This window comes from Crocuta crocuta, unplaced genomic scaffold, assembly GCF_008692635.1.
Source record: "Crocuta crocuta isolate KB4526 unplaced genomic scaffold, BGI_CrCroc_1.0 scaffold331, whole genome shotgun sequence".
Lineage (NCBI taxonomy): Eukaryota > Metazoa > Chordata > Mammalia > Carnivora > Hyaenidae > Crocuta > Crocuta crocuta.
Window position 1 is genome coordinate 158970 of NW_027531015.1, and position 10054 is coordinate 169023.

A 10054-nucleotide genomic window follows, 5' to 3' on the forward strand; every position below is an offset into this window, starting at 1 on the left:
TCCATCTCCTCTAAGCTCTATTACCTTCTCTCCCACATTCTAAATAATCTTTTCTATTTGTTTTTTGAAATTAAGTTTTTTCAAACTAAAACTTGCAATTCACTTACACTTAAGTCATCAATATTGTTTCATGAAAGCTTTTTGAAGTCTAAAAAATTTTTTCATAAATGTTTTAAAAGTATTCTAGCCTCATTTCCTTTTTCTGGAGAAAGAATGACAAACTTCAAAAGATTAAAATTTCATCTGAAGTGGAAAAATCCAGGTTTGGAAGTTGTTTCACCTTGGTCAAAGGTTTTTCTTCAATCCTCAGTGGAACCAACAGAATGTCTGAATAGTAGCTGAAACATTGAAGACTAATCACAATGGGCAGAACGTATCCTTTTGTCTTTAAAGGCGGTCTGTGATCTCTATAGGGGGCTCAGATTTATTATCTCTGCTTTGCACTGTGTCCTGTGGCTCACTCCACTATGCCAAAGCCCTGGAGATTCCCACTAGGAATAGAAAGCAGGGGAGAAAGACTGCATTTTGCAGCATTCCTGCAAGATGATTGAAGGAGTCTTTGTAGACATCCTGCCTTTAGTCTTCCCCAGAGCAGCACACATAGGACTATGAAGGAGACACACGATGTATTTTGCCAAAGGTCCAGTGCATCTCAGAAAAGCAAAATCACACAGGGCATGCAGACGTAGAGGAGGTATCCCCTGTTGTGCCTTCTCTCTCCAACTCACTTCTTCCCAACCTCTTTAGTTTGCTTTTCTTTCCACACAGTTCACTACTTCAAGTCCTTTGACAAATCCCCTCTCTCTATCCTGGGGAAACCCACACCTCACCACAGGAAACCTCACCACAGGAAGCAAAAGTTCTCCTCTGATCCTATACTCTCAGTTCCTCCCTAAACATTGAAAACATTATTCTGTCAGGCAATCAGATGCTAGTGAGGGTTTTGCTCTTTTCATTGATAAGGAACTTGCTTAGCTGAAAGTGAAAATGTTTCTTCTACTACAAGGAGAACTGAAGCTGGTTTCCTCACTAGCAAGTTCACCTGCTGTTATGGGTTGAATTACTTGGAGAATTATTCGGAACATTTTTAAAGACAGACTCTTCACAAAAGTTACTTAACTTGATCAGGGTGTATCTACAAGCCAAGGAATACCAAAGATTGCCACCACATCACTAGAAGCTAAGAGGAAGTCAAGAAACATTTTTCCTCATTGCCCTCCATAGGAACCAACCAAAGTATATCCTGATCTTTGAGCCACTGGAACTGTTAAGCCACTCAGATTCCGTTTCTTTGTCATAGCAACCCTTGTAAACAAATACACCTACCAAGGATAGTGTTCTTTCCTGAAGGCAGCACACCCTGATCTCCACCTGACTTGTTAATGAGTCTGGTCATGCTGATGAGTATTTAAAGCCTCACTGTGCCCAGCTTACAAAAGGACTTTCCATACCAGCTTCAGAGGGCTTCTTTTCTGTCTTAAAAGGATGATGCCCGCTCTGGAGTTTTATTTCAGAGCTCTTTTCATCCCATCAGTGCCTGGACTCACAATGTGGCCATTCCCCCTGCAGGTCTTTCCCCTCCCAGTCTCTACCAGGGGGGCAGGTACACAATGTCTCCGCTTCAGTCCCCATTTTCCCCTCATCTTCCACCTCTCCGTTAGTAGGAAGGAGTTTCTAAACTCTGAGAAAGTATTCTCTTCATGTCTCTGGCTGAGAGATTTTATTTGCACCTGAGATTCTTCTCTCAGAATGGACTTTAAGCTTCAGCAAAAAAAAAAAAAAATAATGAAAGCTTTTGCTTCACCTCTGATATTCTCCCCGACAGAACCCTCTACTAGCTCTAAGCCCAGAACCAGCTGGAATTTGAACGTAAGGGCTACAAAGATAAAGTCATGGAGAAAAATTAAGCTTTAAAATATTATCTCACTATTCAAAAGTTTATAAACTGTGAAAAACACTGCCATTAGAAGTATAGCCATGAAAGCATAAAATATAAACATGAACCAAGCCAGATTAGGGATCGGTAAGACCCCTGCACAAACCACCTTTAGCCAAGATGGTTGTTCCCGTATTACAGGTGCCTCAGAAGCAGAAAGCAAGAAATGGCATTTCCATGGATGGCCCAGATCCCAGAGCAGCAGCCATCACTGCCACTTTGTCAACTTTTCTAGTAGATTCCCACTAGCACACTGAGATGTTCCTTCAAGCCACTGGAATATTCCATTCCTTCCATTTGTGTGTTCACAAGTTTCTTTGTGATAATTACGTTGAAATAAATCAATATCATGAGGTAACAGCTGTGGGTAGGACAGGACAGCCCTCCTGTCTTGCTTTTTCAAAATTTTCCTCTGTCTCTCATCACTCACTTATGCTCAGCTGCATACTTTAGTCTTTTTTATCCCCTCATCCATCCCTCACCAGGCTTGGTGATAAAATAATCTCAGGAGGAAAATGAACTTGCTTTCCCCACACACTCACAATGTGTCAAATAATTTATTGCGATTCTAAAGAGAAATTTGAAATTTTATAGCCATCTGGAACTGTCAAAGGTGCATAAAATCAGCTGCAAAAACTGTGAAACATAAAGAGGGTTATGTCTGTTCTAAGATTATGTAAATAAACCTCAGTAATTTTAAAGATATAGAATAAAACAGACAATGTATACTACCTCTGAAAGATATATACCATCACCATGTCCACAAACCTGCTTTCTCTTCCCCAAATCATTTTATTTTCACTAGGCCATGTCCATACCCATAAAACAGTGGTTCCCCAAATGGGATGCTCAAAGACCCACAGTACTTAGCCAAGAAACACTGAATCTGAATCTTTGTATTTAAGCTCCTCTTGTAGTTCTGAGTACTGATCAGGTTAAGGAACCACTGCTAAAAAGCCATTATGGAAAATACCTATTAATTACTCTATTTTTTCTATCATGAGCAAATCCATAATTTTTAGCACTTGCTTAGTCATTCCACACCCATTACACCATTTAAGCTACAGATAGGTGTCCCAGGAATCAAATAGGCAAAGGAATACTTCTGTGGCCAGAAGCAACATGGTCCCCAGCATAACAGCCCAACTTTGGAATTGCTCTCTGGTTCAACACACCAGCTGTGTCTGCAGCAAAAGTAGGCCAGGCAGGAAGCCAGTGCCCACAGCAAGGTATTTCCCAGAGGTTGATTGTTAATCACCACAAGAAAGAGCTGGTAGGTAAGAGAGAAATGGTAGATGCACACATTCTGATATTTAGTAAGTAGTGCAACTTGTACTGGAACTTGTTTCCTTATGTCCTATTGCTAATTTCCCCACTGGCATTTCTAACCAGCTGCCAAAATGCTTGTAGCTATGACCTTGAGCCAGAGTAAGTTAGCCATATGGCTGCTAGCACGCTTGCCCTGGGCTGTTTCTAAGGATGACTGAAAGGACACATTTACCTCACTCTAGCCTTAAGCCAGACTCACAGGGATGGCCTAGGGCAAAATGTACTAGCAGTTATCTCCACTGTGAGGGTGCAATCATCTGGTTCCCAACATCAGTGTAAATTACTCATCAGGTATCCAGAGGCCTGGCTTTATAGTTATTATATAAACTAATACTCCAATGATATTTGGAGCAATTAAAGTGTAGTCATGTCTTTAGAGTATTAAGATAGCAATGTGCATATCAAAATGGCCTTAAACTGGAAATCATGATACACATTGAAATAGTGCAGGAAAGCAGAATGTTCTGGATCATTACAATGAACTGGCTGAAACAGTGGCGCATTAATCACAGAAAACTTGGGTTCTCTAAGTTGCTCTGCCACAGGAGCAAATTATTTCATTTGGCAAGGCACTTACCTCAGTGAAAGGGCTGAAGTGATCACAGAGGCATTTTAGTTAGTTTGAGTGTTCTGTGCTTTTATAAAATAAACCAGATTCCAACTCACAAATCACATTAAAAAGTTGCATGCAAAAGACTAAAGACAAAGTATGCTAATATACCTAAAACTGAGATCTTTTCTATACCTCCTCTAGAATTAAATCCTACATTTTTCAGCATTTCAGAGAATATGGTAAAGAAAAGCTTTTTATAATTTCTATGGCAATAAGAAGCATTGTCCTCTCAGAATGAAATTTCCTTTCACATAGCATAGGCTTTGTTCTCATGAATCTTTTATGCTTAAAATTAGCCAAAGTCACCTTGTAATAGAAACCTCAATTAATGGCCTGATAGAAAGTTACAGCTCTCAGCACTTACCAGTATTTCTAATTTCCTTTCAACCTGTGCATGGCTGACAAAATTAAGTACTCCTAATACCAACATTCTTAAGAAGAACCATTTGTTACAGCAATATTCATAATGGTGATACATATTAGCTATCTTCTTCCCTTCCACATAACACTGGCCCTAAGGATTGGGACTTTTGAGAGATATTGGTACCTACCTGATCTAAGTGTCCCTTTAACATGAAAACAGTAAATATGATCAAAATGAGCCTTCTCAGACTAATATTGAATTTATGGCCAGTTGTTAAAATTTCATATTTATTTATCCAGAAAAGGCACCTATAGGCAAGTTTTGGATGGCAGTCATATCTAAAATGATCACAAAACTCCCAACCCAATGAGCATCCCAAATCCTGGCCAGCCTTGGCCAGGGCACTTAGCTTATAGTATTCTTGACACCAGGAATTAGAAAGTTCATCCCTCAGGACATATTCAGAAATGAAGGATGGCCCCTCCTATGCTGCAATCTCTTTCTACCTCTGGTTTTTCACAGAATATTTGTAGCCCCAGTTTTTAGCCCCTTTCATGTACATTTGTCTAATGCTGGTTTAAGAGAATTTCTAAATGTTTTATATCAGAGACCCAGCTTTCTACCGTGTCATCATTCATCTCTTTTCACTTATCTTCTCTACTTTTTTTCTCCTTCACTTTCTTCCTCAGCATGAAAGTAAATTCCTCTCCTTACTTCAAGGATAACAGTTTATCCACCTTCTTTACCAGCCCTGGTACATGCAACATCTGTGTTTTCAGGTCTCACTTCTAACCCCAAGTACCTTATCAAGATATTTTCCCAAATAAAAAATAATTTGCTCCCTAAAATTAAATGCTAATAAGATAACAAAATGTTAATCTCCATTTACAATTGCGTCAAATTCTAGAGCAGAGAATTCCCTCTGTCACCCTGCAGGGTTAGTGTAGAGAGAGGCATTCTCTTCAAAGTCTTCCAGTCACAGTGGTTTCAGCTATCTTACCCTGGCATGTGGGGAAATTTACTTACATAAATGGGTTAGAAGAAAGCTTAGGGCATAAAGCTGCCACCACAAGGTGAAAACAACTGAGATTAGCTAGTGGGATATTATGATGTGATCATGAGTACTTTCCATCTGATGTCACTATACTATTGTACTTTGATCACAAACTCCACTTGCCCCCAAGACCTTTTGTTTCTTACACAATTTAATGATTACTGTCTGATTGTTTTGTCCGTGTTCACATTTGTAAGATCTTGTTTCCTTCATGTTCACCACGTGGGTAATATCTTGTGAGCTCAGTAAATAACAGAGATGAAACATCTGTTCAGAGCTCTTGTCTCTTCCTAGACATTAGCCTCTCTTGTATTCAATTCTGCATCTGGACAAGAGAGAACTCTAGACTCATAGTCTGTGACAGATGGTGACCCCAATGTGATAGAAGGCAATGTGAATCCGATGTGATAGAAAGCCAATGCAATAGAAGGCAAGGTAAAAGTGACATGATTAGAAGAAAAGCCGATGTGACTAAGAAGTCAATGTGACAGAAGGGGGCATGATCAGGAAGTGACATGGCTAAGAACGCAACGTGGCTAGAGGCCAATGTGACTAGAAGCTGACATGGATAAGAAGTTGACTTCTTACATGTGACTAAGAAGCCCATGTAACTCAAGGACTGCAGAACATTGCAGAAGGACCAGAGCTCTAAAATAGAAAAAGTACACTGGACTATAATCTCTCCTGATGAGTTAAGAGAAAAACAAAACCATATTAGGATTTGCTGCCATGGAACTTTTGAGAGAATCATTATGGGAGATTCTCTATCCCCAGAACAGAAACAGTACATTCATACAGCACTCCTTATATTATTAATGATTATCCAGCAACACTGCCCTTGGTTTCCTAAGCAAGGCACCCTCGACCTGGACATTTGGGAACTAACAGGTAGAACATGAAAGGCAAGCCATACAGAAGGCACCAATGTTCCACCTGAAATTATTCTTACATAGTCTATTTTCCCTAAGACTATTCTCCGAGTGTGGATGATGTTTATTGCCGGAGGCCGCACCGGCTCCGACAGGTCCAGGAGTCCCTGAAGGATGGACGGTGTCAGCGAAAGAGAGTGAGAGAGCCCCGAGATCCTTTCTGATCACCAGGCAGGCATCTCTGTCCTGTCGGTTTTGGTGTCTTTATTTAAAGGTTCAACAACCATATGAGGTCAGAGAAAAGAAATTTCTTACAATGAGAGGTCTTTTGTGATATCAATTACAGAATTATCCCAGTCATGGTGAATTTACAACCAAGAAAATAACAGGATGCTCTTAGTGAAAGACAGGATAACATATAGGTTAGGTTGTATATAGATAAGCTAGGAGTCATTCTGTCTGACTCTCAAGAGGATGAATGTTTCTGAATTGGTTTGTGTGTGGAAGTCCTCATGGGGGCCCTAAATGTGTCCATCTTGGCACCTGGGTTTATGTTTTAGCTACTCTTATCAATCCTCATCCCAGTTGCCAGTGTAAGGGAGGGTGTTTGTGGAATGTAGGCCTTGAGGAAGGGACTGCCATACATCACCAATTAGTAAGTTATGTTCTGCATTTATCTGTACTTTAACTATAAATTAGGCTCTTCTGATATGGGACCAGGCTCAATAGTAACTCTTGTGTTCTTAACCCCCTTTATTATCTAAGTCTTGGATCTGCAAGGCCCATAGGAAGAGCCTTTTGACAATCGCCCATAGAGCTTTCATCTAAAGTTTCTTTCGTAAAGGCAGGAATCTGCTTTTCCTTATGAGGTATCTGTATTCAGAATATGGGTCTGATATGGAATATTGGGAGGCCTGGTCAATACCAGCAGGCTCATTTCCAACATGAGCTAATGGTAGCAGAAGGAGATACCAGTTTTCATTTCTCATGGGAGGAGCTGCAAACATTGTCACTTCCTTGCCGTGATTGCCATCCAGAGAGGCCGGCGCGGCTCCCGGCAGTTTATGAAAACATAACTCACTCAAAGTAAATAAAAATTTTTTCAAGGAAACTAAACCTCCATATTGTCAGCCAGCCCCTTCGGTAACTCTATATACAGAGAACACCAACTCCCCACTTGGTCATTGGGAAAAATCTAACCTTTTAAAGGGACCAAAGATTCCCTCTGATGATCTCCTTACCCCAATTCTACAACCTATTAAGAATACCCTTCCGGTGTTTACAGACGCCTCAGAGAAAACTCACAAAGCATCTTGCCTTTGGCAAACTGGAAAAAATGGGGAGCATATATTATATGCTGGACCTGTCTCTACCCAATATTCACAACTGTGAACCATCTTAGCTATAGAAACCTTTTCCCAACTCTTAAACACTGTCTCTGAGATGTCAAGAAGCAAATACCATCCACTTCAGATTTCCCCACCAGTGTTGCAGGTTAAAATTAAGCATAGGGGAAAAATTGCCTTAGGTAGACCCAAATATAAGTTGTTGGCTTGAAATAGATCTGTTTATCAAAAATCAAATAAGTTCATGTTATGACTTAAAGTAATGGTTAAGTTTGTCTCATAGTTTTCATGGGTAATTGTTAAGATAGCTTTCAAAGGCTTTAGTAACCTAAAGTTTTGTTTGCATGAAATTTGGGATTAAATTCGTTGGACATCTAAGCCTTTTCTAAATAGGATGGGATGCTAAAGCATTGAATACTAAACAAGGCTTATCTGCTTTTGATTTCTTATTGCAGAGAAACTACAGATTGCTGGTAGCCACACTGGCCTCGCTGGATGACAGTCACAGCGAGGAAATGGCAGCATTTGCACAGATCCTGCCATGAGAAACCAAGACTGGTATCTCCTTCTGCTACTGAAGAGCCAAAACTTAAGTCCTCCATTAAGAGAAACCTCGGGCTGCACGTAGCCCCAGTCCCAGTCCCAGGAAAAGCCTCAGACTGTTCAAGGCTAAAGCCATCCTTGGGCTGCCCTCAGATCAGTTAATCAAAAAACACTCCTATGGTCTGAGTCAAGGCTGGGAACTGCAGATACAAACTAGCCAGTTTCTCACCACCTGCCTGAACCCCACGTGGGCCCTTTGAACTCACCTCATAATTGGTCATTTTCAAAGGATTCTCAAGAGTCATGATTGGGTCCCACCAAAAGTAACAAACACCTCACAGATACTGAATGGTCAAAGCTGTATTTGTAATTGGTGCTTATGTGATGATGCTACATGTACTGTAACACCCCCATCCCTTACTCCTTAAAAACCCTGTTCGCTATTGTTCTTCGCTTCACTTTGCTGCCATGACACCGGTAGGCTGGTGAGCCCCTGCTCAAGCTTGTAATAAAGACCCTTTTGTACTTGCATCGGTGCCGGCTCCTTGGAGGTCTCTGGGACTCGCGATTCGGGCACAACACTACTACTGGCTCACATTGGAAATGAGCCTGAGGATATTGACCAGGCCTCACAATATTTCAGATCAGACCGATATTCCCCACATAGATTGCTCATAAGGAAAAGTATATTCCTGCCTTTTCAAAAGAGACTTCAGATGAAAGCACTGTGAATGATTGTCGAAAGACTCTTCCTTGCAGATCCAAGACCTACATAATAAAGGGGGCTAAGAACACAAGAGTTACAATTGAGTCTGGCTCTGAGACAAAGAGCCTAATTTAGAGTTAAGGACAGATATCCATCCCCACCCAATTGTTTCCGCTGGGAGCACCGCCCCCCTCCCCCCAAGGCAGTGATTTATTCTGGCCTTGAATATGCTGATTGTACCCTGTGAAGGAACCTATTGACCTATTGAGGAACTTCTTCGGAACTTCTTCTTTTGTGATTATGGGAGCAAAGGTGTTTCCTGAAAGACGCATTTTTCTTAATACTTCTCCTTAAACAAGCTATTGACCTCTGCTCACAAAAAAGTAACGTCACTGTTGGAGGCCGGCTCCGGCAGGCCCAGGGGTCCCTGAAGGAAGGACAGTGTCGGCGAAGGAGAGAGTGAGAGAGCCCCGAGATCCTTTCTGATCACCAGGCAGGCATCTCCGTCCTGTCGGTTTTGGTGTCTTTATTTATAAGTCAAAAGTTAACATGGCATCAGGAAATGGAGTTTTTACAACGGATAGCTCTTTGTGATAAGATGTTTTTGGAAAATGTACAGAAACAGGTTTTACAGAAGTCTTCTTGCAGAACTGCTCCAATTATAGTGAGGTTGAGTAACTAAGAAAATAACAAGGTGTTCACATTTTAATAACACTAAGATTAAGTCATAGGTTTGTAGATACTCTTATCCATCCTCATTACAGCTGTCAGGGTAAGGGAAGGTGTTTGTGCAATGTAGGCCTTAGGGAAGGGGCTGCTATACACCATCAGTCAGCAAAGGTGTATGTACTAACTTATCCTCTGTCCTTATCTGTTCCTTCTCTCTAAGTTAGGCTCTGTGTCTCCGGGCAAGACTTGATTTTCCAGTTATATTCTTTATGGCACCGGAGAGTCAACCACACCTTTAAAGAGTTTAGCTCATTTGCAATAAATAGAATAGCCTCTTCGAGGGCATTTACCTTTGTGTCTACTTTTATGATTTCTAGAATAGCTAGGGCATGAGAGACATTTTTGGTTAGTTGATTTACATGTTGAGCTGTATGAACCTCTTGGACTAACGCAACAGTAGAAACAGGATTGTACATGTAAAGGTCAATCTTTTATGAGTAAGGGTCATTAGCCTGTTCATAGCTCAAGGGAAAGTATGGAGGGAATCAGGACCTTCTGGAGACACGATGTCTGTTCCCATAATCAAAAGAAGTTCCCACAATAAGTTCCTTCACAAGGTGCAATC